The sequence below is a fragment of the Aptenodytes patagonicus genome, chromosome 1, assembly GCF_965638725.1.
Source record: "Aptenodytes patagonicus chromosome 1, bAptPat1.pri.cur, whole genome shotgun sequence".
Taxonomy (NCBI): Eukaryota; Metazoa; Chordata; class Aves; order Sphenisciformes; family Spheniscidae; genus Aptenodytes; species Aptenodytes patagonicus.
In genome coordinates this window covers 203,286,613-203,312,832 of record NC_134949.1, presented here as the reverse complement: position 1 = coordinate 203,312,832, position 26,220 = coordinate 203,286,613, and the positions used below count along the sequence as shown (strand labels likewise).

Here is a 26,220-nt window from a genome sequence, read left to right as displayed (position 1 = left end):
AGAAGGGTAAAAGTGCGAAAACTCGTGGGTTGAGATAAACGCAGTTTAATAAGTAAAGCAAAAGCCACGCATGCAAGTGAAGCAAAACAAGGAATTAATTCACTACTTCCCATCGGCAGGCAGGTGTTCAGCCATCTCCAGGAAAGCAGGGCTCCGTCACGTGTAATGGATACTTGGGAAGACAAACGCCATCACTCCGAACGTCCCCCCCTTCCTTCTTCTTCCCCCAGCTTTATATGCTGAACATGACGTCATATGGTGTGGGATATCCCTTTGGTCAGTTGGGGCCAGCTGTCCCAGCTGTGTCCCCTCTCAACTTCTTGTGCACCCTCAGCCTACTCGCTGGTGGGGTGGTGTGAGAAGCAGAGAAGGCCTTGACTGTGTAAGCACTGCTCAGCGGTAACGAAAACATCCCTGTGTTATCAACACTGTTTCCAGCACAAATCCAAAACATGGCCCCATACTAGATCCTATGAAGAAGTTTAAGTCTATCCCAGCCAGAATCAGTACAGAGCCTTAACTCTTCACATCCTTCTACAGTGGAGAAATACATGTATGATGAGGGTACTTGTGCATAAGAAGATATAAGATTGGGGTTTCCATAATTACAGGTTACAAAAGAAGAACAAAGGTCATTAAAAAAAAAATCGTTCCAAAAGCACAGTAGAATAATAGTCTACAGTTTTCTCAAGATGGGGAAGGTGATCCTGTGCTGTTTCTCCTGGTCACCTTTGCCGTTTATATTCTGGGTTTCTGTTTTGCTGAGATACTAAAAAAATCCCCCTCCTACTAAGGCAGTCCTTGGGACCTTTCTACATTACAAAAGCAGCCTCCAGCACTACTGTTCAGTGCAGTCCTGCCTGATATGGGTGGACTCCCTGTGCCATTATTTGCAAGTGGCTCCAAAGAGTGTATCCACACGAGAGAGGGAGCAATTTTCCATCCCAAGGCTCCGTGGTGCATGCTGGTGCACACCCAAGCTGCTTAGGGCTACTACAGACTGCTCTGTCCACGCCATGTAGCCCCATACCCTGGCTCTCATATGTGCACCTTGTGGTGTCCCCCCTCTGCACTTGCAAGAGTGCAGAGACTGTGGGAATAGTGTTGAAAGACTAACATGGGTCTGAGGGAGCCAAATATAATGTTCTTGGCCTTACTGCTGTTTGGGGGGAATCCTGACAGTGAACTACCCAAGATCCGTGCCTTATCTTGAATGCATGGGATGTACCTAAACAGGTCCCCAAGAGAGAGCTAACAAGCAAAGGGGACAACTGGGTGCTCAGGTTTGTTCCCTTGACCTCAGTGTAGGACACAGTGTAGACATGTCTTAAGTGCCCAGTTTTAGTCTTGTGGTGGAATGAGTACAATATAAACATATAAGTTCGTACAGATTATTTGCGTACTTACGTTAATTGTATACAGACTTTGAAAACAGAAGAGGTTAATACCATATATCAGAAGCACCTCAGTGTTTCATACGTACTGCTGAAATAAAGCCACTTACATTCCTAGTTAGTAGCTCTACCTGCAACTCAGCAGAGCTTTGGCTGGCTCTTAGATCTAAAAATAAAATTCTCCTTCCTGAGATACCATACACTTCAGTGATACTCTCAATAGGAATGGCATGCAAAAGTGGAATAGATTATATTAATTGCGTAGAAGCTTTCCATCCATTGCATAGGAAACCTTCATTACATTCTTCATTGCACCATATGGCATCTAAGTATAATGTGATAAAATTACTAATACAGGACAATAAATAACATTATGATTATGCGTTATGGGTGCCACCTCATACATGCACAAGTAATTATAGTCGGCATGAATAATGGAGATTTGAGTGTTATATCTAGGAATATATTAGAAAGGACACAATTTGTCATTAAGGGTGGGAATTGTCTCATCTCACTTTACGGATTCAATAAGTAGGTGTCCACACCAAGCCAGTCATCTGTGATCAGCGGAGAGGAACAGGCACTTCATAAGATAAATGGCCCCTCTGGTCTTAGACAAATATTTTCAGAGGAACGCATCTCAAAATCTCACACAAACAGAAAATCTTCAACAACATTTTCCAGGGATAAAAAAGAGAATACATCCAGGAAAATCTGGTCACACATTGTAACCTTTCTCAGATGAATCTCCAAGTCTGTTCTCCGCTTCAGTGGACGATCATCAGTAGTGAAACTTTTGATGATGTTTATTTAAGCCTTTTTTGACACATTCCAGTGATGAAAGTTTCACCCTTTCTCTAGGCGGTCTACAGCAATGCTTAATTTTCCTTAATCCTGGACAGTTGTCTAGTGGTTTAATGTAAATTGCCTTTGCTGCAATTTATCCCCATTGCTTGTTGTTCTAATAGACACAAACAACAGTTTATTTCATCCTTCTTTGCAACTACTTTTTACATATTTAAAGATTCCCCCCAGTTTTCTCTGTTCTTGACATCATTTGTGTCTTGACACTGAACTAAAGTACTAGTAAAGTGATACTGGTAGGATTTATGTACAGTTAAACATTCCCTCACCTACCCCTTCGTGGCCCCCAGTAACCTCAGTGGTCCACTGACTCCATGATGGCACTGATATTTCTTGCTGCACTCACAGTAGCAATACCATAATGCTGTTAAGTCTGTCACCCCTGGCTAACTTCAAGTGAGCACTCCCAGTCCATTCTGTCCTTCCTGGTAAATCAGGGAGAGGAGGGAGTTAAGTGTTTGGTTGTTTCTGTCACTCTTTTATGGACACTAACTGGTTCACAGGTTTCAAAGGCATGATGCCCACACTCAATAGTGTAAATCTGGGGGCTTGTTAGGCAGTGTTTACAAGCGTAATGTTGTTTTTGACTCACATCTGCCTTTTTTTTTTCCACTTGCCATTTTCACAGAGCTTCCATGCTTTCTAATTTCTTTGCAGTGATACCTTCATAATTTCCGCAAAACATTAAACAGAAATCCAGCCATTTTGTTTGTGTGTACTGAAATATGCTTAAGGATCTTGTGAGTTACCCTTAACAGAGAACATTTCACAGGACTATACATTATACCACAAAATTACTCTTAACATGTTAACTTAAAACATATTTTTCTTTAGATTAGTTCATAAAGAGAGAGGAAGGAAGATATTTAGCTCCAGACAGCACTTGCAATAGAAATCAGTTATTTCTGTACAGCGTCTTTCCTTTGAAATATCACTAAATGATTTCCAGAGAGAGGAAGAATGTAATTTAATGATCCCTTGCACAGCTCGAACACCTTTCATCAGAGCATCTCAAAGCATTTCAGACAAGCCTGAAAGCTTGTCTGTTTTTCCCCAACTATTTCAGTTGGCCTAATAAAAGATATTATGTCTTCCTACACACCTTGTATTGTTTAGCACTCAAAGCATTATCATACTTGTTTTACAGATAACTAAAAAGGGCACAAAGAATCCACGTAGTTTTATTTCAAACAATGAATCTAAGATGAACTCTGTGGGGTCCCGTTTTCACTGAGTCTCCAGGACTTGCAGAATACATGTTCTCAGATTACAGGCAGACATGTGGCGCGAAGTCTTCATCCCAGTGACATCAGTGGCAAAATTCCCATTGATCTGAATAAAGCTGAAATTGCGTCCTAGCTTTTCTAACTGCTGCCTGCCAAAATCGACTTCAGACCTGCGCATCCTTCCTGTCTTATGCGTCACCATTAGTAATGAAGGTTCCGCGGTCCACGCCGTGTCTGCCATTACGTTCTCAAGAAGTGATCAAGGCAAATGTAAATGAGGAATGAGAGACCTCAGCAACAGGAGGGTCTCTGCACAGTGAGTGTATGGTGTGTGCTTAACAGTCTCCTTGCAGTTACTGCAGATGGATCCATCTGCCTGTTACGCACGCACTCTGTGCTGACAAAAGGAGCCGTACGACGAGCTGTTTGAATCGGCTTGCCCTGACATGGACGTATGCTGTCCTCACTCGCGAGTGTCCCAGGTTGCAGGTGTGCTGCCAACACCACCGCAAAGACTGTGTCAGGTCTCTGCTATCATGCCTGACCTTTTCTAATTAAAGGACAGTCTAACCGTTTTGAGAAAATCTAGAGATCTCTTCCAGCTTCATTTTTGCCTAATTAGGACTGTGGATTTGGGCACACAGCACCAAAGCAAGTGTTGTCTTAAGGAATTAGAGTCTCAAAAAATGATTGATAAGTCTTTCTACCTTAATGTCCATGGAGTACGCACTATCATCAGAAGCCATATTTTACAACAGAAATATAAGCACTTTAAAATACAGATTGAAAAAAGGAACATGAAGGGAGAAAATGCCTGTGTATGCAGTGTACGGATGTCTTCTGCTATTAAGGATGGCTGAATATGGTCCTGGTGAGAAAAAGAGGATTTGTTCATTCTCAGTCCCTGTCTTGTCCATTTGTCCCTCGCTGCAGGGGTCTTCTCAAGCTTGACGGGGGTGCGGCCACCCAGTCTTAGTATATTCTTGATGGGTTTCTAGCAAAATGCTCACTGAATCCTCTGACTGTTGTGCTAGACTGAGAACAGAAAGCTCTTGCTCATCTGGCATTTGTTATCTACAGCTGCCTTTCCTCTTTCATAGGTATTTCAGGTTATGGATAAGCTACAGGAAAAAAGAGAGTTTTTCATACAGCCAGTTTCAATTTGAAGCTAAAGAACACCAAACAGCCAAGGTCTGAGAGTAACTCCTAGGCTCACAGAAACATTCTCATGTCTTTTTGGCTGAATTAAATGTTGGTCTTTCTATTACATCTTGTATTACGAGCTGCTTGCAAATCTTTATATCTGATCATTCTCTCATCGTGTTGGAAAACAATATGTGGGAGTTTCTCTCCATACTAGATCTTTGTGGGTTACTTGCTAGTAAACTAATTTTACATGACTCAGATTTAAATAATAAAAAGGCTTAACTCCAGTCTGAGAAGAGTTTATTGTCCACAACTGTAGCCTAGAGACAAACTTCAGCACCTTTGGGACTCAGCTGAGGCAGCAATTAGGCAGCATTTTATTGTGATGCAGTGAGTGCGCAAAAGATGAAGCTGGACTACTCTCAAGAGCTTAGAAACAAAATTGGCTTCCTGGAGAGAGAACATAAGAAATCTGGCAACCTAAAAATATTTAAAGAGCTTAGGGCTCCCAAGGGAGAATTTCAAGCTATTGAAGTGGAAAAGACTGAGCATTTGCTAAGATTGAAAAAAAAAAGGGGGGGAGGGGGTTACATGAAAAACGACAAAATGTACAGATTTTTTTTTTTTTACTGTAGCATGTTTCAAAGGGGAAAATATAATAAACCTGAAATCAATCAGTAGCACAGACTTCAATGCAGTGTTCCAAATCAAACAGCCCTGGCTTGAAAACAGGAGTCAAAAGAGATTTTTTTTTTTTCATTTCAGAATTATAAGGGATTGAGGCTAAGAAACCATTAAATGAGGTGAAAGGTGCAGGCTAGAGGGCATCTTGAGCAAGTCTAATGAAGTCACGGTTGCTTCAGTGGCCATGTTCCCAAAGGGTTTTGCTGTGTCTGTCACCGTGTCTCCCTGTTCCTCCTCTGAATCTGGCTCCCTGGCCTCTGTGGTTACATGCCAGAGCGTGCCCCACGAGGCACCCTGCGAAGCCCTGCTCCTAGCAGCCCTGTAGTGTGTAGCATCCCTGTGTCAAAACAAAGCCGTACGAAATGTGGTTTATCTTGCCCCGTCATTTGATGTGTGTTGTACAGACGTTTACCTGTGAGCTAGCCATGCCTGACTCCCTGTAGTGTCAGTGGGGAGCAGCAGGAGTTTACAAGGCACAATTTAGCCCAACTGAGTGTAAATTTCTATCGTATGCCAAAAGTGCCTATTTCTCTCTGACTTAAAATGGTGTCCTAATGTGAGTAACTCACAAATGGACACCTACAGTTTAAACATCTACATTTGCTCAGTGAACTCTATGCACACAACTAGCATTACACCAGTGCAGACTATATATTAGAGGTTTCTCTGCTGTGTTCAGGCTATGCCTTCACGTACCCTGTATCTAGGACTAAGATGAATTAGCTGAAACAGTTTAGCTTATGGCCCAACAGTAACAAGAGGGCTAGAGGGTGCAGAGTATTTACCTTATTGTAGCCTCATCCCTTTCTTGCCACCGTTCCTCTGCATTATGCTGACAGCCCTGTCCACATCACTGCTCCAGCCAGGTTTGGGGGCTGAGGGGCGTCTCTCTGTAAGGAGGGAGGCTGGTGGAGGGAAGGAAGCATGCAGAGGGAGGGAGGGCCAGGATGCTTTATGTGCTGTGGTAAGTAATAGCAGCCCAGTCTGCATCTCAGGCGTCTGCAGGGCAGTGCAGTTCGCAGTCCTGAGCTCTGTGTGTGTAATGCAGACCCGGGTTCTCCACCTGGGTCCTGGAGCACGATTACCTGGGGCTGCGCTGCAGGTAGGGAGCATGCCATGTGTTATGGCTCTGGCATGAAATAAACCCTGCCACACACATCCTAACTGCGCCTAGTATTACCGCCCTGCCTCAGTTATACAGCTCCACTCGCATGATATCATATGTCAGAGTCAAGTCCATCAAATGACAAAAGAAACCCCAAAAGATCTCTGAAGGATTTCTGCACCAAGGGGCAGAGCCAGATGACTGATCAAAGTGGAGTCTTGCTCTGCTCTTCTGTACCTGAATAAACGTCATCTACACAAACTTCTGATGTCTCTGTTGACTTTGACAGAGCTACGCTAGTAGGCAAAATTAATCAATGATTTTTAAATAGTCCCCTGAGGAGTACCCATTCTGTGCTAAATGTACTCAATTCCTTCTCATAGTCCCAAGGCTTCCCTTTCATGTATTTAATGTCATAGGCTTCCCATTCAGTTTTTCTGTTGCTAGTTTGGAGGTTTCTACGCTCTCTGAGTGCGATTTGCAGGGCAGACGAGGTTTGTTGCTGTTGTCTTTAATGTGGCAGTGTAAAGGCCCAGCGTCAGAAAGCTGCCCAGTATTGCAGGCCTTTGTTGAGCCCTACACACGGCACTGTACATATTGTAAAGCCTTCCTGCTCATCCTGCTCTTGATTATTGCTAAATTGCCCAGAATTCATCTCTTTTGTTTGTCAGTGTCGTGGTTTAACCCCAGCTGGCAACTAAGCACCACACAGCCACTCGCTCACTCCCCCCCCTCGGTGGGATGGGGGAGAGAATCAGAAGGGTAAAAGTGAGAAAACTCGTGGGTTGAGATAAAGACAGTTCAGTAGGTAAAGCAAAAGCTGCACACGCAAGCAAAGCAAAAAAGGAATTAATTCACTACTTCCCATCGGCAGGCAGGTGTTCAGCCATCTCCAGGAAAGCAGGGCTTCGTCACGTGTAATGGATACTTGGGAAGACAAACGCCATCACTCCGAACGTCTCCCCCTTCCTTCTTCTTCCCCCAGCTTTATATGCTGAACATGACATCATATGGTGTGGGATATCCCTTTGGTCAGTTGGGGCCAGCTGTCCCAGCTGTGTCCCCTCCTCCCAGCTTCTTGTGCACCCCCAGCCTACTCGCTGGTGGTGTGGTGTGAGAAGCAGAGAAGGCCTTGACTCTGTGTAAGCACTGCTCAGCAGTAACGAAAACATCCCTGTGTTACCAGCACTGTTTCCAGCACAAATCCAAAACATAGCCCCCTACTAGCTACTATGAAGAAAATTAACTCTATCCCAGCCAAAGCCAGCACAGTCAGAAATTAGGCACCCCTGCTAAACAATAAACAGCAGGGAAAAGGACGGCATTATCCTCTCTGAATCATACCAGCATAGCAGCCAATTTCTGGATACACCATTCATAGACCAGAAAGCAAAGCGCTGGCTGGTGTGCAAATGTAACAGCAAACACAACGTTCCCCAGAGAGGCTGAGCTGTAATGTGCACAGACAATGTGGAGCAGTTCTGGATAAGCACAGGACATGCGTATCTCGGCGTGCTGCAGACAACCATAGCTCTGGTATTGCGTGGTGCAAGGCCAGATATATATTTAAGGCATTTCCTGCTTCAGCAGTGTCTGGTAGGAATATGATACACATTTTCTATACGTCCAAAAGACCTCGTGTAAATGCAGTCACATCTGCGGGAGAGGGGGAATCAGACCCTATGCCCAGGACCAGCATGGAAACGCTCCCCAGCCACTGGCGTGTCAGTGATGAGGAGCACTGCACACTGCATGCACCCCGTGGTGCTGAAGAGGGGACAGTGCTGAGGGACCTGCTCAAATACACCCATCCCAGACTTGACCAGTTAACCTGCTTTGTGCCGGAGATCCTGTTGCTTTGCTAAAATGATGTGAAAGAGAAAGCATGGTGGAGGTCGGGTTCAGCAGTATGTGGGAATGCACAGCCTGGGCTGTGAAGGGAGGTGGGTATACCTTAAACAAATTGTGTTGCTGATAGCAGCAATCTGCAGCCTCAGAGTCAGGGCCTCACAGTAGGAATCCAGAGCCACGTGCCCCTCTCCAGTACACCCTTTGTTGCTGGAAGAGCATCCACAGACAAAGCACATTTTGCAGCAAGGCTTGAAAGAAGCAGGTATAATCCGTTGTCACATTGCTAGGTGACTAGAAAATAAATGTTTTTATGCCTACCAAGATGTGACTAGCTCGTCAGTTATATAACCCGCTCGTTCATGCTTTGTCATGATCTGCAAGTAGTTTTTATGACAACAGACCTTACAGAGCTCCTTGGCCTGTGGAAGCACTAAGGATCTGGGCTGTATTGCACTAAACATGATGCGTACCTATAGAAAGGTTGGAGAGTCTTCCATGAACTGTGCTTGTGGCCATACATTTGGTGTTCTCAGATTAGCCCAAATCTGCGATATGCAGCAATTTAAAAACAAGCAGACTCTTTCAAAAGTCTTTTTTTTTATTTTAAAGTTGTATATTTAATAAATAGTTCACCCAAAACACAGCTTATTTTATAGTAGAGACGTGATAGGGGACTGGACGTGCAAAGTGTTAGGTCAGAAAGGGTTGGTTTAGGGCACGCATCACACACTTTAGAAACACCAGTAGCACTTTGTACTTTTGTTGAGATGTGCTTTGACCATCTCAAAGTGTTCTACAAACTGAAGTAGCAGTTGTGCCTCTGCCGTAAGAGATATCAGTATTACTCTCATTACAGATAGGAAAATGAAAAACAAAAGGGGCAGGGATTTGTCTCTTGTCAGTGGCAGAGCTGGGATTGGATTCACTTGTCCTGATTTTTTGCTCTAAGCACCAGCGTTGTTTCTTAGGTGTTATCTCAGCCAACCCTTAGCTGATGAGCAGTGGGGCAGGAAGCGAAGTAAAGCCTAATGAGGCCAATGTTGCTCTCAAAGTAGATTGATACTAATGGAACTCGAGTAGCTGCCTTGAAATTACTACAGGTTGACACCTTAATAAAGTCAGGAAGATCAAGACCTGTGTATTTTGGGGAGGAAGGAGGTCCTATGGGCAAAACTCACATAAACAAAAACCAGACTGTAGCTGGAGGACTAACTTCTGGTTATGGTATATATTTATCTGCTCTTCATGGTATAACTGAGTTTGATAAATGGCATTACTTTCCTTGTTTTACAGTTATTTTATTTTGTACCTGGAAACCCCAGCTAAAACGAACCTGTTGTTCACTAGGTGAACAGTGAATGTCTCAGGGCCCCGTGACATTCCTGAGCAGCAGATGCAATAAACCTAGGCAAGGAGATGGCAGAGGCAAGGGGACTTGCCTCAAGACGCAGAAATGAGATGGCACCGCATGAAACACAGCTCAGGTCTCTGGATCCCCAGACACCATCTGCCTCTGCAGACATCTACATGGACAGACTCGCTTTCAGAATTACAGGTTCCAGGGCACAGAGTAGAGGGAGAAGAAACCAAGTAAGATCCCTTCCTGGGAGGAGAGGAACCCAGACGAAGTCCTTTGAGTGCCATTCTGGTGGAGAACTGCTTTTTTAGCTTCTGTCATGTGATGCTGTTGCAGGAGCGACTTCCTTGGAGCGTCCCTCTTGGCTTCCTCTCTGCCAGTCTCCTCGTCCTCTGCTCCCCCCGCTCCTGGGCAGAGGCTGATGCCGTCTGGACATGCATTGTGGAAATGAGCTTCTCTCTGGGACGGAGGACTGCACGCTCCCTTTGGAGAAAGAGAGGGCCATGATTATTGCTCCCAGAAGAACTGGAATAGCTATTTACCCACAGCAAGAAAACTATATTTTTGGGCAAAAGGGAGCTGTAATGTTTTCCTGTTACAGTAGTTGGCAGCATTTCTCTATAGCCCAAACAGTTCTTTCTTAATGGGACGTAAGTTTATTAGAGGGGGAGAAGTATAGGAACAATTTTGGAATTCAAACAATATATGCTGACAGTAAGATAGGTTTAAACCCTGGGAGCCCAACAGCGACCGAGTGAAAGAACAGCAGAGCGGGACCCAGAATCAGGAGCCTGAGCTGAGGAGATACTGGTGGCTAGGTGCAGAGAAGTGTTGTATGTACGGTGATTTTCAAAGCATAGGCTATTTGGAATAGATACAGTAAGGATATCACTTGCAGCTTTTTCTGGGTTCATCCAGATGTTTCAACTTACTAAATTTGAGTGATAGCATGGGGAAATGGGAACCAAATGAGTTAGCTGAGACAACTGCACTTGGAAGCCGAGGTAGCTGAGTGAGCTGATCAAAGGCATGGAGGTGCATTTCATGGAAATACATAATAAGAAAGTTAAGTAGCGACCTGCCTCTCCTACAGAACTGATTATAATCCACCCTATGACCCTGATTTTCCTCTCCCATTAACATCTTGTCTCTAATCCTCCTTTGCTTCAGGGGAAGGTTACTGGAGAGGCTGCTGTGGCTTAACCCTGGCAGAACTTGTCTTACCATGTAGCTTCATCTTACAGTGGCCACACAAACCTGACACATAAGGGAGGAATGAGCTCTCGCTTCAGGGAATGCTGGGGGGCCTCTTGTTCAGCCGGTTGCCAGTGTTTGCCCTCGTTTTCCTTTATCAGTGTGAGCACTAGGTCCTTTTCTCCACAGCTCCCCATGCAGCTGCAGCACTGGCACTTCACCAGGCTCCCTCCCCCAAGCCAGGCACCTACCACAAATACACTCTCCCATCAGGAACAGCCATCAGCTTTAAACAACAAGGAAAGCCACTTGATTTTGGGCATCATTTTGTTCCTTGGAGAGAGTGTTGCCTGTGTTGTGGCACTGGTGGCTGATACAGCCGGGGTATAAGCTGCTATTGTAGCTATAACCATAGTGCAGCAGGTGTTAAATCTAGTGCATGTGTTGCACTGAACGTATTTGAAGGTTGGGTGCTTAGCTGGATGGTAAAATAGCAAACACCTTAGGCCTAAATACCACAGGAAAACCCCTCACTTACATGTATATCAGATGCTTTTTTCTCGTGGCACCATTCTTTAACAGATGGTTGTTAAATCCCTTTTCTCTGTGTTCAAAGGAGCAGAGGAATGTTTGCATCCCATCCCAAGGCAGCTGCCTGCCCCGACCCCCCGCAGCATTTGGGGAGGTTTGCAGGGTACTGCAGAAGCCCACTGCAGGTGCACAGCCCTCATTGACTCCTGCCAGCTGGAGTCCACACTGCTGTCAGAAAGGCCAGTCTTGCACTTTCCATCTCGGCACCCACCACCATCTCCTTGTGCCAGCCCCAGCATCCACCCAGCCACTCGGCCAGCCAATTCAGCAAACTGAGCCGACTGAAAATTAACCCTACCAAAAGGGAAGAAAAAAAAAGGAGGGGAGGATTGTCGCGAGACCAATCAGCCCCCGGCGCTGCAGACCCTACAGCCAAAGGAGCACAAGTGTCAGCAGAGGGGAGAGAGCTGCCTTTTGGCAGGAGCCCAGCTGTAGGTCAGCTTAGGCCAGTTGTGAAACTGCACATTCGCTCAGCCCCCGAGCTGCTGAGGGAGCCGCGTGCTTACCACCAGCTGGCCACCCAACTCCTCCAAACCTTGCCCTGGCAAGCTTTGCTGTTGGTGTGTGTGGTAGGAAACCGGTAACATCTTTAATGGATCCAGGTACTTCTGCAATTCATGTCTGAGACCTTGCAGAGTTAATGCCCATTCTCCCAAGCAAGAAAGGAGCAGATTCTTACTGCACGTGCACTGCGAACACCCCGCGAGGGTGATTTAATGTTATCCCATGAGAGTAAGTGCCTCGGGGCAGAGCTGGGTCTTGTTCTCGTCCAAAGCATAAATAGTTAACAGAAGAACAAAAGAGGACAGCTATGCCACGGTTTACACCAGGGAAAGTGAGAACACAAATTAACCTTATGGCTTGCCTTTTGAAGAGCGACACAAAGTTTTGGACATTGTTTCAGTAGTGTTGCAGCAGTGATAGTGTCAGGCTATAAGCAAGGCAGAATTTATAGGAAGAGATAAGGTCTTTTACTAGACCAGCTGACCACGTTGTAGAAAGCAGACACCCTTGCAGAGACATAAGCCCTTCTTCAGGCCTGTTTCAGATTTGAAGAACTTGTGTCTCTGACAGCATTGTTTTGCCTAGGAAATAGGTTGGTCTAATAAAGCTCTTTTCTACCAATCTTGCCCCACTGCTGATTTAAGGGTACTCTTCAGGCAAAAGTTTCAGCTTTTTGAAAATGAAGCTGTTTTCAGCTGGGCATTCCTGATTCTGGAAATTCGGTTCTCGCCCTTGAAACATTAACTCGTAGATCCACTCTGATTGTTAAAGGCACATCAGAGGCAGGAGTGCAGCGCTGCCAGTTACACACTGAATTAAATCTTTTCCCTTCTCTCCCCCCTACCAGGCACGGCCACGCGCCATCTAGTGCAGTAACAAAGAACACTGCCTGACATACCGTGCACACGTAGGTTACATTTATCGTATTAAGCCGTGAAACGATGCCTACCAGAGAGCAGGCTATTTTTTTCAAACTCAAGTTACTTGTTTTAAGGTAGCTGTCCTAAGGAAAGGGCCTTTCCCAGCCTTTGTTGTTATGTAAACTGGGGCACTTACCGACCACTACTGTGATGGGATAGATACAAGCAAAAGACAAAATTTACACAAAAATTGCTTAACACATGTTCAATAACCTTGAAGGGGCCTGTAAGGTAGTTGTTGCCTAAAATACTTCCTGGCTAAAGGCAGTTGCTGTTATAAAAGTAACCTTGTCACTGTGTAACTGCGGCACAGAAGTGAACTGGACTCCTTGCACCCAAAAGCCAGATTCATCCCACTGGTAAGGCTGCAGCCTGTGCCGAGGAGCTGAGGAATCCCTCCGAGTCCTTCCTGCTTCGGGCTGTTGCACTGTAGCTGCAGCCAGCGCTACAGGAAGCAATGCTGAGCACACACCCTCCCTTTGTGCTTTATGAACCTTACAAAGGCAGCAAACACTTGTCTTTTGTCAGCGAATAAAGCAGAGAGGGTAAGACACAGAAGATTTATAGGTATAACGTCCCAGCACTGCGCGCTTGGATTTACCCTCACTCAAATCCCATTTACTTTAATAGGGATGTTGCTGCTAAAAGCCTGCATGATGTTTAAAATATTTACCCCATAGGGAGCAGATAATCTGGGAAGTAACAAGGTGCCATTTCCTACCGAATGTGTTCTCTGACTATAACCACATGTTAATGGTACAATTTAGGGCCATGCTAGAGCAAAGTGTCGATTCACCACTTAACCGGCACAGTTAAGCTGTGCTGCCATGTGAATTGGGAAGGTTCTGTTTGCTGTCATGCTGATATTTGTCAGATAGGAAAAAGAAAAAAAAAGAAAATTAAGATACCAAAGCTGGAACAGCAGGCTTCCTTGTGTGACTTGCTTTTCTTATTTTTTCTTTTAATCCTCAGAACAAAACAATTTTATTTTGGAGTCCAACTCTGAAGTTTATTAGATTTCTGTGAGCGCTGCAGTGGTGCTCCTCACAGGTGACCAACACAAATGGTGTGGTGGCTCCAGAGACCACGTTAAGCATAGGAGCAGGATGCTTCATGTCAGAAATTCTGTCTTCCTTTCCAAGAATGTCAAAATGCTGTGTAGCCCTTCATTTTGCCAGGATTTTGCCCATTCTGGTGTGGACATCAGCAGATTTTATTCTGTCCTTTGCAACATGAAGCAAAGACAGGAGCTGAGTTCTCCCACCATGTCGCCTACCCCTTGCTCAGCTCTGAATGAAGGCACATCAGCACAGCACAGCTTAAAACCTCCGAAGAAGCCATAAAGCCCAGCAGTCCGTCCCCATGAAGCCCATCTCAGAAACTGTAGCTCCTCTCCTACCCAGACTAAAGAGGTACTTGACTGACTCTCCTTGTTGGTGGACAAGGAGACGTGTTTTGGGATGTATTAATGAGTGTGTTGGGAGGGATTAACCACAGTCCCTCACCTTAAAATGGCTTCAGCTTGATTTCTTATGGAAATGAGGGCCTGTGATCGCGTGGGCAGCTATATACGTATGTCTCGGTCTGTGCTTTTCTGCATATCTGCCCTTCTCCTAGTAACTTCTGAATTCACTGACCAATTTTAGCAATCTGTTACAGAGGAATAGCAGTCCTAAAGACAATTAAGTTGCTAAATGGTCATTAAAGTCGGCAGTGAACTACAGGAGAAAGAACTTACTGTCATTTAAAATAACAATGTGGCTCAACACTTAGTTGCCCTGGAGAATCCTCACCGGGGAGGATATTATGCAAACCCTTTTTTCCTCCCCACGTGTGTTTTAGCAAAGTAGGATCCAGCCCTAAAAACTGCAGTTTCTTTCTAGATTGTTTCTAGAAAGGTGGGGATCCTAGATATGTTATTCCATAGATAATTAACCACCAAGCACTAATGAATTCCTTCAAACATGGTGCAAGGCTTAGCGGAGAGTGTGCCGTAACATCCTGCCAAACGAAGCAGTTCATTCAAAACTGTAATGGGATCACTAGCCGTGTTACCTAAACTGCTAGAAATAATCTAGTGGGATTAGAAAAGTTTATTTTGATGTGGTGTACGTGGTAGCATCCAAACCATTTCCATCAGGTCTTTGCGTCGAGCTTAGCGTACATGTTGTCGTTCACCCATTTTGTACTCTAACCCCATCCATTTTGTGCATGCTGGTGCGGCAGCAGCAGCACCTTGGTCTCAGGCAGCAGAGGAGCAGCCGCATTACCCAGTTGCCAGTTTGCAGGGAGGAATTGTCTCACTTTGCAGCCCTGCGCCACAAACAGGAGACAGTAGAGTCCCAAAGCACAGCTTAAGCAAGTGGGTGACATTGCTTCTTTGGGAGCCCAAACCCCCTTGTGTCATGACACAGAGAAGGGGTGGGGGTGACAGGCATTCCCTGCTCATCCCCGAGCCCAGAGCTACCACTTAAAACAGATGTCTGTGTAAAAAGGCCCCACACCTGCCAAACCACCAGCCTCAAGCTTCCTTCCTCATTTCTTCAGGCCTCAGAATAACAAGAGCATTTGTGCAATGTGCAGTGCACCCTGTGGTTTTCTCTTCTCCCTGAAGACATGCTATCTAATCTCCCTGGAGCAAAAAATCAGACAGCAAGCCTTACACGATGGGAGAAAAGAGGTGAACAGTGAAGCAATGTGCACTTTGCTCAGCTGGCTTCACTTTTCAACACCAAAAAAAAAGGAGGAAAAGCGTGGGTCAGTGTTGCAGACCTCGCCGGAGAGGCATTTGAATCTGATAAAAAGTACGAGTGCCTCATTTGCACGTATACTGCAGTGTGGCCCCCCAAGCATTAAACTAGAAAAAATCCGTTAACTGAAAAGTCATCTTGAATCGGAAACTCTCAAGGGTTCAATTTTAAACTACGGCGAGAATTTAGTGTTTTATTGCTGCTTTGCTTTTGGTTCCTGTTTTTGCTAGCGTTGAGAAACGAGGTGCCTTAGGAAGCTGCGTGGTGTGTAACACGCAGTATCAGCCTGTATACAAAGGAAGGAAGATGATGTGGCAGAACATTGTTGAGGAAAGATCCTGTTTGTACAGGGAGCTGGAGAATAGTAAAGCAGAACAGAGCAGGGATGCAGAAAGCCCAGAAATGAAAGGAAATCAACCCAAAATGCTCGTGAATCCTGTTTGTGTGCAAGAGCCCGCTAGAGCCACTGAAACAATTTAAAAATCTGGTTTATTTGTCTTTTCTCAGATTTCCTATCCTGTAGTAGAGGGGAGGAGAGAGGAGAAGAGAGGGGAGACACACTCGGTTGCCTTCCCCTGCCGGTCTTTTCTCCCGTGGCAGTCCAGCAGTTGCGCATGTGACTCCGGCAGCAGTTAGGTTTGCATCAAAACTGCCAGAGCCGACCAAAAGTTTCTTAACAGTAATTCCTAGCTATGGTTTATCCCAGGGACGCTTGGTTTCAGGAACAACTTCTGAAAACGTCCTGTCTACCTTTGTGATTTTTGTAGATGTATAAAAAGCCTTCTCTTAGTTTATTTCTGTGAAATAATTAACTGATTCGATGAGCTTCAGTTTCTGATAAACATTTGCCTGTTCTGCAGATACTGTATGTATAACAGAGGGAAATCACTTCCCTGCGATATATGCCCATTTCAGATTTCGTACTCTTTTGTTAGCCTTTTTAAAGCACAGCCACTTAAAGTCATTGCACTCTCTAAATAAGTCGCTAATACGATTTTTGATAAACCCATCTTTCCGAAGTCATATCAAACATCTTGATAACGGAGTATCTTGTCTCTGCAACAGGAGGATTAGTCTGTGAGTAATCTGGGTGGTGCTGCAGCAAGTGGGGGTTTTTTCTAAATTGATTCAAGCGGTTTATGGTCAAATTTAGAGACCAATACGTGCACAGTGGCAAAACCCTGCATCCAAATACAAGCATTTGTAGTTCCTTTTTGCTTGTATATAACCTTCCTGCGTTGGTGTGAGCAACTTTGATCTTTGATACAGTGACCAGCTTCCTGCAGTAGGCGGAAGAGACATTCTTAACTGTGTCTGCAAGCTGCGTCAAGAATTTATCAAAGTTGCTGACTCCTAAAATTCAGGCGAGCAATGCTACAGTGCATATTATAAATGACCCTTTTCTCCTGGCCTGCTGGCTGTAAACAAGCTTGATGCAAATTTAGGCAAGGAAAGCACCATGCCAAGGTGTTCACTGATTTCTTTGTGGCCCTCTATAAAAAAGCAATGCATGAAAATGCCCCACGACCCCCCCCCCAAAATTAGCAATAACTTCAGTTGTAACAAGCCGGAGACATTCCAATGCACATCAGAGCCTTCCTGGACCCAAGCAAAGAATAACATGATTCTTATCCCAAGGCACCCGAAATGCCGTCAGCCAGTGCTGAGTGGGCAGTGAATCACAGGCCTGGGAGAGAAGTAACAGGTCAGGGATGTTCTTCTAAGCATTGAGGCAAGCCTGTTTCTTCAGGTGATTTCCACAGGGAACTTGCCTGGTTTGAGCTTTTCTATGGCTGATGAATGACATCACTGAATAATTTTGGTCATTCTAATGGCAGGTGCAATATGGGGGCGCAAGGGGAAAGCAAAGGGGGGGTAAAATCCCTCTCTTGTTTTAGATACCTCATGTCCTGCTCCTCTGCGATGTGGCTGGCACCACTCACTCTCTGTGCTGATGGGGTGGGGTGAAAGGAGCTGCTGGAGACAACTAAAGCTCTTGTGCACAGCTGCAGCAAGGTAGGATGGTGCCGTGGGCTCCACCAGCTCTCTGCCAGGTACAGTTGGGTGACATATGGCTAGGAGGTCCCCAGACACAGGTAGATGCCATATGGCTAGGAGGTCTCAGGACCGTGAGGCTTGTGGGCAGGTATGGGCTCCAGGCAGCAAGTCCTGCCTTCCCAAGTGGTCCACATATGAAGTGGGAGTACACCTGCTTATATCAGGGATGTGTTTCATATATATCCACATGATCTCTCCTAGAGGTCTCATCCTGTGCCGGGGACACACAGGGATATATGCCACCCCAGCACGCATGCAGTCTCTTTCGCCATTAGCAGTAAATCATAGAATCATAGAATCATTAAGGTTGGAAAAGACCTCTAAGATCATCGAGTCCAACTGTCGACCCAACACCACCACCCACTAAACCATGTCCCTAAGCACCTCATCTACACGTCTTTTAAATACCTCCAGGGATGGGGACTCAACCACTTCCCTGGGCAGCCTGTTCCAATGTTTCACCACTCTTGCAGTAAAGAAATTTTTCCTCATGTCCAATCTAAACCTCCCCTGACGCAACTTAAGGCTGTTTCCTCTCGTCCTATCGCTTGTTACTTGGGAGAAGAGACCAACACCCACCTCGCTACAACCTCCTTTCAGGTAGTTGTAGAGAGCGATGAGGTCTCCCCTCAGCCTCCTTTTCTGCAGGCTAAACAACCCCAGTTCCCTCAGCCGCTCCTCATAAGACTTGTTCTCCAGACCCCTCACCAGCCTCGTTGCCCTTCTCTGGACACGCTCCAGCACCTGAACGTCCTTCTTGTAGTGAGGGACCCAAAACTGAACACAGTATTCGAGGTGCGGCCTCACCAGTGCCGAGTACAGGGGCACGATCACTTCCCTACTCCTGCTGGCCACACTATTTCTGATACAGGCCAGGATGCCATTGGCCTTCTTGGCCGCCTGGGCACACTGCCGGCTCATGTTCAGCCGGCTGTCGACCAACACCCCCAGGTCCTTTTCTGCCAGGCAGCTTTCCAGCCACTCTTCCCCAAGCCAAATGACCCAACTCTCTATGAGGCAGCAGCAGTGCTGCAAATTTTAAACCAAAAAATGCCCCAGCATGCTTCCCAGCCCCTAAGTGCTGATGTCTGAGTATGCCGGGTGGCATCTCAGGAGGGATGGGACGCGAAGTTCACGTAGCCATCGGCGCCAGGTTTCATATCTGCATGGTGTGGGTGCAGGCACCTGACAGGACATCAGGGAGTGCTTGGCCCAGGTCTGCCTCTGCTGCTTCATTGTTGACTAGGCACATTAAAAGCTTCATTGTGGTAAGGAATGTCCTCTCTTCTCACCATTTTGGTAAATTTGTGCAGCCTCTCTGGGTCTGTATGATGCATGTCTGAAAAGGAAATGGGAAGGAGCTGCAAATGGAAATTTCAAGCCATCAGCAACAGAGCAAACCCCAACCAACTTCCCATAGCATGGGTGGAAAACTCGGGCAGTGCGCTTCAGCTTCAAGTGATAGGAGACGCTGAACGTTACACATAGTCTTCTGAAATCAGCAAGTGCTGGAGATACTGTGAAACAAGTGACTTTGTCCTGGTTGTATCTGCCCCAGGAGAGGGCACAGGCTCAGGCCCAGGTTCGAGCATCCCCTGGCACAGCTCTGCCCTTTGGCTTTGAGCCCTCTCTGAGATGCTGTTCCTCTGGGCCGGCCACCCTTTTTTGTCTGGGGGGTGGCTGTGGGAGGGGAGCTTGCCATATATAAGAGCTCTGCTGTGCCACTTGCTGACGGGGAGACAACACGCTCTGGTCTGTTTTGTTCACAACAGAAATCACAGTGTCAAATTTGTCTTTAGCTTCACTAGAGATGTACCAGAGTGAGTTTTGGCCCGTAATGGCTGTACGCATGTCCAGTTGCCATGAAAACACCTGTGAATAGAGCAGGGGAAAAGATCTGCAATATGAGAGCTTAATATCTTTATTGTCTAAGTTTTCTGTACACCCATCACCCCAATCGAGAAATGGTCACCATGAGCAGATAATGCACGAAGGAGTCTTGTTACAGAATCTACGCTCGTCTCCAGTTAATTAGTTTCTCACCCAAGGACTGCTGAGTGTGTTATCTCATCCCAGGAAAGAGCCACTCCCACCAGCAGTATAATTTAACAAAGCTACGAACCAAATGAGTTGCCAGCCTGCAAAACCCTCTTACCAATGGGATTCTCATTCCCCACAAGGTGTGGTTTTCAGGTGGGCACTTTCAGACTCTTGGATTACTTTGCTAGGCTGAAGGAGCTTATGCAATACATGTGTATCTGTAAGTTGATATAAACCTGTCTGAGATTCACCTGAATAAAAAGTTTAGCACTGAAAGTATGCAAGTTTTGCAGACTTGCAGTATCCCACACAGTGGTCATTGTGCTGGACTGCATTAATATGGGTAAAGGCTTCCTTTTGTGTATGTGAGAAGAGGAGTGAAAATGTGATTGTCTCATACCGTTGCAGGTTTGTAAATATAGTCTTCTAGAACCATGAACTCCAACACTAGACTTGGCGGAAGGGATGGAGAGAGGACAATTTCCCATGGAAAAGTTGGATAGCTGAATAGGTGTTCTCTTGAATATGCTGAAAGTAAGAGAGCAAGGGATGCTGATTATCAGAGTGCTTCCCAGTCAGAAAAAAGAGAGTGAGCATTTTCAGTCCATGGGGAGATGGATGGAGAAAGAGGGCAAGTCCAGCATATGTGAAGGTAGGAGCTTCATATAGCCTTGCTGCCGGGCTTGTTTTCTGTGCTACTAGCCCAGGGAACTGGTAAAACTGGAGTGGGACAGTAAAGGCGGTAATCCCAATTCATCATTTATAGCCTGCTCGTGTCCAGGCAGACACATCTATCCCAGCCTCCTCAGATACAGCAAGCTGCTGCATTTCACAATCATGGGAAGGGCTTCCCAGCTGCATGATCCAAATGTTCTGAAGTGAAACATGGTGCATTATATTAACTTGGTTCAGACAATCAGCTTTAAACATCTGAATCTCATTTCTTGATGCTAATTCCTCTTGCTCAATCTTTATTTCAGCTGTGTGGAATTCTCAGACCTTTCTGACCCCGACTTATCATTTCCTGATGTTTTATTGCTAAGTCATGGAGGTTTCAGGGAGGCTGATGTTTCTAAAATGTGCACACCTTTGATTGTATGCATGGCTGGCGTGTCAGACTGAACTTTTCATATGCTCTGTATATATCACTGTCTCCACTGCTGTGTCCTCTGCAGTTTCACCATTCGGTGCGCTTATCTGCATGCCCCATTAGTGCAGTCCTCCTTAAAATGTGGTTATTATTTAAGGCTTTTCAAAAGCTCAGCCTCTGCACACTACAAAAGTCGATCTGAGACTACGTCCGCTCTTGTCACTCATGTACAGGTTCCATCTGTTCCCCTTTTCCTCTCCCGTTGCTGCTTGCCACATCCAGACCACATGCTGCTTATACATTGTACAATAGACATTTCTGCACACACACTTTTGAAAATGTGGCTCTTAGAGCTTTATTGTTCACATGTGTCTTGTTGCTTAAGGCAAGTTTTATCAGTAATGATTTTGTTGTTTACTGACACGTAGAATAAAATAGGGTACTGTTAAAATGTGACTGGAGGAGAGGAGAAGGGCCTTTGATACACCAATTACACAATTTCTGCCAGCTTTCTGATCATTCCCCCCTGCCACCACTTCCCGAAGTTCTGTAGTTGCCCAAAGATAAAGCCAGATCCTAACATCACTTACAGCAGTGTAAGGGCTGGTCCGCTCTGCATGAGGCTGCTCCACATTGGTAAGGATTCACCAGTACCTCCTATGCTCCTGTGTCTGGTGAGGAGAGGGGATGGGACCTTCTAGCACTCCTTTCCAGCAAGGCAGCTCTAGCTTCTGCTTTAGATCTCCTTTACAGGTCCCCAGTGGCACCTTTGCATAATGGCTATATTCTTCCATTTGGGAAAAAAAAAAAAAAATCCCTACAGAAACTAGTTCTGGAAGTGAAATCAGTGCTAGGAGGGTCTATGAAGACGCTTCTCTTGCAGGAGCTGAGCTGACCTCTAGCAGCTACCCCCGTGCGCGGACTGGAGCAGACCCAGAGGTATGCAATGACAAGGGAATTAATGCAGGCAGATCCCCTGGGAGCTGTCTCAGGTCTTTCCCATCACACCTTGCTCCATACCTGTGGTGAGACTGGAGTATCTGCAAACAGATCACACTGGGTGCAACTCCCAGTAATGTTCCTGGGTGTCAGCAGGGGGAATGGCACAGAGCCCATTATACTGGATTATTGCTACCCAGGGATTTCCCGCACCAGGGAAATCCCCAGCTGCCCAAAACCTCTGGTTTCCCACCTGTAGAAACCCAAAGCCTATGGTGACGATAATTTCTGCTACTGGGGAAAGCAAAGGCTACAGAAACCCACAAATGGTAGGAATAGACCCAGTTTCTATCAGACACTTGTTCTGATTAAAGCTTTCCCTACCAAAGACAGTGTCTGTTTCTGACACGGAGACTTCCCAAGAAGAGAGGCAAGCAGCCACACAGCTCAGCTTGCATCCCTTATGTACAACCAGACGCTGCGTGCTTGGCACTTGGTCCCCTGGGCACAGCAGAGGGCACACCCTGAAATGCTGGAGAGCTGATGGCAAGATTCTCATTTGGGAGGGCTGCTGAAAAGAAGACATGAGCACAGGAACATAAAGACCCTTCCACTTCTGTCCATGGGCTACAGCCATGGCTCATAGGGTGTCCCATGGCTCCTGTTCCACCCTGTGGCTCCCATCCCACCCGGTCCCCTCTGCAGGTCAGCAAAAGTGGCAAGGAGACCCAAGGTCCCTTTCCCCTGAGAAGAGGTGGACAGGAAGAGCCAACTTTTGTTCGCACTAAAATGCTCATCTGTTTCAGATACAATGTGCTGGATATTTTGTGTATCGCCCTGTAGCAAAGTTTGAGGCCGTTCATCAGCCAGAGGGGAGGCACAAAGGATACGAAAGAAGAGAATGGAGCAGAGCTCTTGTCAAACTGTTGTAGATTAGAAAGGAGGCAGTTAGGAACAGAGATGAAGCAAGTGCTTAAAAGAGTTATTCAGGAGAAACAAGGGCTTTAAGTGACATTTGAGTATGGGAAAGGAATCAGTATCCGTGGTTTCCATTGGTGTTCGGAGTGCTAAAAGCAGAAGTGGTTGCTGGAGTCTGAACAGGAATCTGAGGCTGAGCTCTCAGCTTCCTCCCAAATTGGGTGAGAAACTATTCACTTGATTTACAGGCTCACTGGCAGAAGAGGTCTTATTTTATAGAATTTTGTGTTTTTTTGAAACAAATTGCTTTGTGAGCAGTGGAACTAATGGCTCTTGGTTTCCTGTGGGTCTGTGACCCTTGCTTCATAGTCACGGTCTTTCTCCCTCCTCCTCCTAAAATAAAATAGCTGCAACAAGTCCAACTCTCCCCTCCCTATATGCTCTAAGACTCCTCACTGGGTAGCAGTGAGGTATGTATATATTGGCTGACCAGCTAATGCATACATGGTCAGCCAGCGTGCACACACTCACTAGCCAGTTGGCTGCTGGCTGCATTTCTCTAATTAAGGTCTCTCTCTCACCCGGCCATCAATTTGCACAAAATTTAGAAAGGAAATCGATAGCTTTTGAAACTTCTACCTTTCTGTCCTATGTGAAATCAGGTAAAAATTATTGATGGAGCCGGACAGACAGATTGAACCTGAGCTAAAAAGGTTCTGTTGTATTGGCTTTGGATGTACATGTAGGACGTCAGTCCAGGTTCTGGAATTCATTTCTCTCTCTCTCTTTTTTTCAGCTATTTTTAACCTGGATGTGTTCTGTGATTTGTTTCCCACACAGCATTGAAACTGGCACAGCTGAGAGGTGAGTGAGTGGTGGGAGAGGGGAAGGGGAAATCAGGCGATGCTTATGTTGGCGCTGCTGCTGAAAGAAGTGCTCATCAAACGATAGCCTCTCAGATCTGTATAACGTGGAGTCCCACCCCACCCCACAGAAAAGTTGTGAAGATAAATATATTCACAGTCTTAAAGTGCTCAGGTATAGGGCACAAAGAGCATCAAGGCATCCTGTAAAAAAAACACCGAACAGTGGCCAGTTTTGAAATGTAACGTTTTCTGTCATAGTTCAACATCTCAATACTGCCCACATTCCTGTGGGTACATCTACAGACATCCCTCTGTGTAGGGTCTCTTAAGAAAAATCATTTTTGTGGCAGCCCAGTCACTGTACATAGTGCACATTGACTCACAGGATCAATTCTAGAAACCCTTTATCTGAGTTACTATCCATACAAACCTGGGGCTTGGAAGGACAGAGGTTTTATCTGGAAAAATACATAGGAAAAAGCTTCTTGAGCATTAATTTACAAAATGAGACCTCTAATTGCAAAGCATTTCTTCAGTTAACTGTAGATGATTATAATATGTGAGATCTGCCTTTTCCCCCTGTGTTCTGTTTAACACCGTTTGTTAGACATGAAAGGAAAAGGGGCTTAAAAGGGAGAGATGGTATTGTAAACAGCCCTTCAAGGTAGGTGGGAAAACAACAGTAACTCTCAAACAGAACACAGGGATGCCCTTAGGAAAAGGTTTTGAAAGTGTCCTGCATTTGAAAGTTAATGAGTAAATAGATCTCAAACATTACTTTAAAGACTGACAATGCCAGCTTTAACATCTCAAGCATGCACCACAACTGAGAAGAAACAAAGGGAATTTTTAATGGGCAATAAATGGACTAATATTTTTGGATGCAAAGCTAAAAGCGGGTTAGTTCTGATGGGATGTGGGTTTGTTGTGTACTTCCTGACACCGCGGCTTTACTGTATTGGGTTTGTTTCCCTTACACTATCTTTTGATGAGGTACCACTTTTTCCTTTAAAAAGGAAAAAAAAAGGTGGTCTTAGTAAATACTTCTCCTTTGAGCTACAGTAAATCCATTGGATATAGAGTTTGCTGGTTTTGGGGGGGTTGTGTAGGCATGTGCCAGACCATCTCACCACTATCCTGTGATGCCTTACTTCACACCTAGCTCAGGTTGCTTGGTCATCTCTGCCCCTGCAGTTTTGCAAAATCACCTTGCATAGACATCCCCATGCTGGTGAGAGGCTGGCAGGCAGGCAGCAAGACCCCTTTCCACCAGCAGATTAACAGCACAGGCACTTCTAGCCCTGCTGCAGGCATGCCCCCCTCGTGTCCGGTGGATCCCAGCCAAGGTCCCAGGCTTGACATCTCTCCTTGGAGCAATCCCGTACTGTCCCATACTGTTGCACTTCAAATGAACAAACTCGGTTACTGTGTTCCTGGATGTCAGGCATTTTGGAGGAAAGCTGGTCTTATCTAGAGCTTTTGTACAGCTCCTGTCACGGCCTCCTGACCCTCAAGGTCCTCTGCACATGGCTGTCATGAGCATTCAGTAGCTACAGTGGCTTCCACAAGCATGACTGTGCCTTTGTGGCCACAGGAGGAGCCCCAGCAGGAATTCCCAAAAGCAGGTCTCCCTTTCCTTTGCCCAGAGCTGGCTGAAGGCATAGACAAAGTCACCTCCTGAGATGGCAGACTTCCTATTTTGCTTATGCCAGGAGAGACAAAAACGGATGTTTCTGATGTAAACAGTTCATCTGTGCCTACTGCCCTCAGCTGAAGGGAAGACGCCCGGCCCCTTGCTTATTCCCAACAGCCCATGGAGGGCAGAAAGAGCCACTACATGGGGAGGAGGAAAGGGAAAAGGAGTGATCTTGCTGGGGAAGAGGGATGGGAAGGATGTATAGGTTGGAACGGAAATCTTGTGTTAAGGGAATTGGCATCAACCAAGGAGTGGGAGAGGCAGGGAAGGAGAGAAACAGACAGAGAGTCTCTATTTCAAGCCAAATGCCAAGGTTATCAAAATCACTGTACATCTGGGTATGCTTTTACCTGCCTAGAATCATTCAAAACCCCACTGATGTCCTCCAGACCCTTTACCCACCCAGGGTCCCCAAAACCGTATCGCCTGTTCCCAGCTGACCCTCGCTTACCCTCACACCTCAGAAATGCATGGGCCACTTCACAAACCTTCTTCCTACCCCCCATTTCTCCCAAAACTCCTCTGCCATTACCACAACATTGAGACAGGCTTGCCTACACCAGCGTAAGTTGCCAGCCTAAAAAAAGAACAGAGAATCAGCTCCCTAAGCTTTAGACACCCAGACATGAGGGAGCACGTGCCAGGCCTTGACAGAACACATTAATAGCACCTCCACCCCCTTATCACAGCTGCTTTCTGGCTCACTTACCCTATTCCTAAGGGTCAGCCACCACCTTCCAGTGCTTTCTCAGTTGATAAAAAACACTTAGTTTAACTTCTCTGCTCAGTCATTTATGTTCTACCTATTCCAGAGCAACTAAAATCTCAGTCTGCTCACACCTTCATGCCAGACCCAGCCTCTCAGCTACGGGTTGTACTGCTCCTTGGAAACCTCCCATCCTTCTCCCTGCACTCAGCCTCTCGCCATGCGACATCCTGACCTAGTGCAGCATCTGCCCTCTCTGCAGGAGAGGTGCCTGCGCTCCTGCACAGATCACTTCACTCCCCATCCCTGCAAGCTTGAATA

The 26,220-nt window shown here is 45.9% G+C and overlaps 1 long non-coding RNA gene across 1 annotated transcript in view; it reads left to right on the top strand.

Annotated features, from left to right (window-relative positions):
* The window catches only part of LOC143174128 (uncharacterized), a 31,763-nt gene extending 8,276 nt beyond the window's left edge, over positions 1–23,487 (top strand). Inside the window, exon 3 of the long non-coding RNA XR_012997913.1 lies at positions 23,428–23,487. This is a non-coding gene — a long non-coding RNA (uncharacterized LOC143174128). The remainder of the gene's footprint in view (positions 1–23,427) is intronic.
* The last annotated feature ends 2,733 nt before the right edge of the window (positions 23,488–26,220 follow it).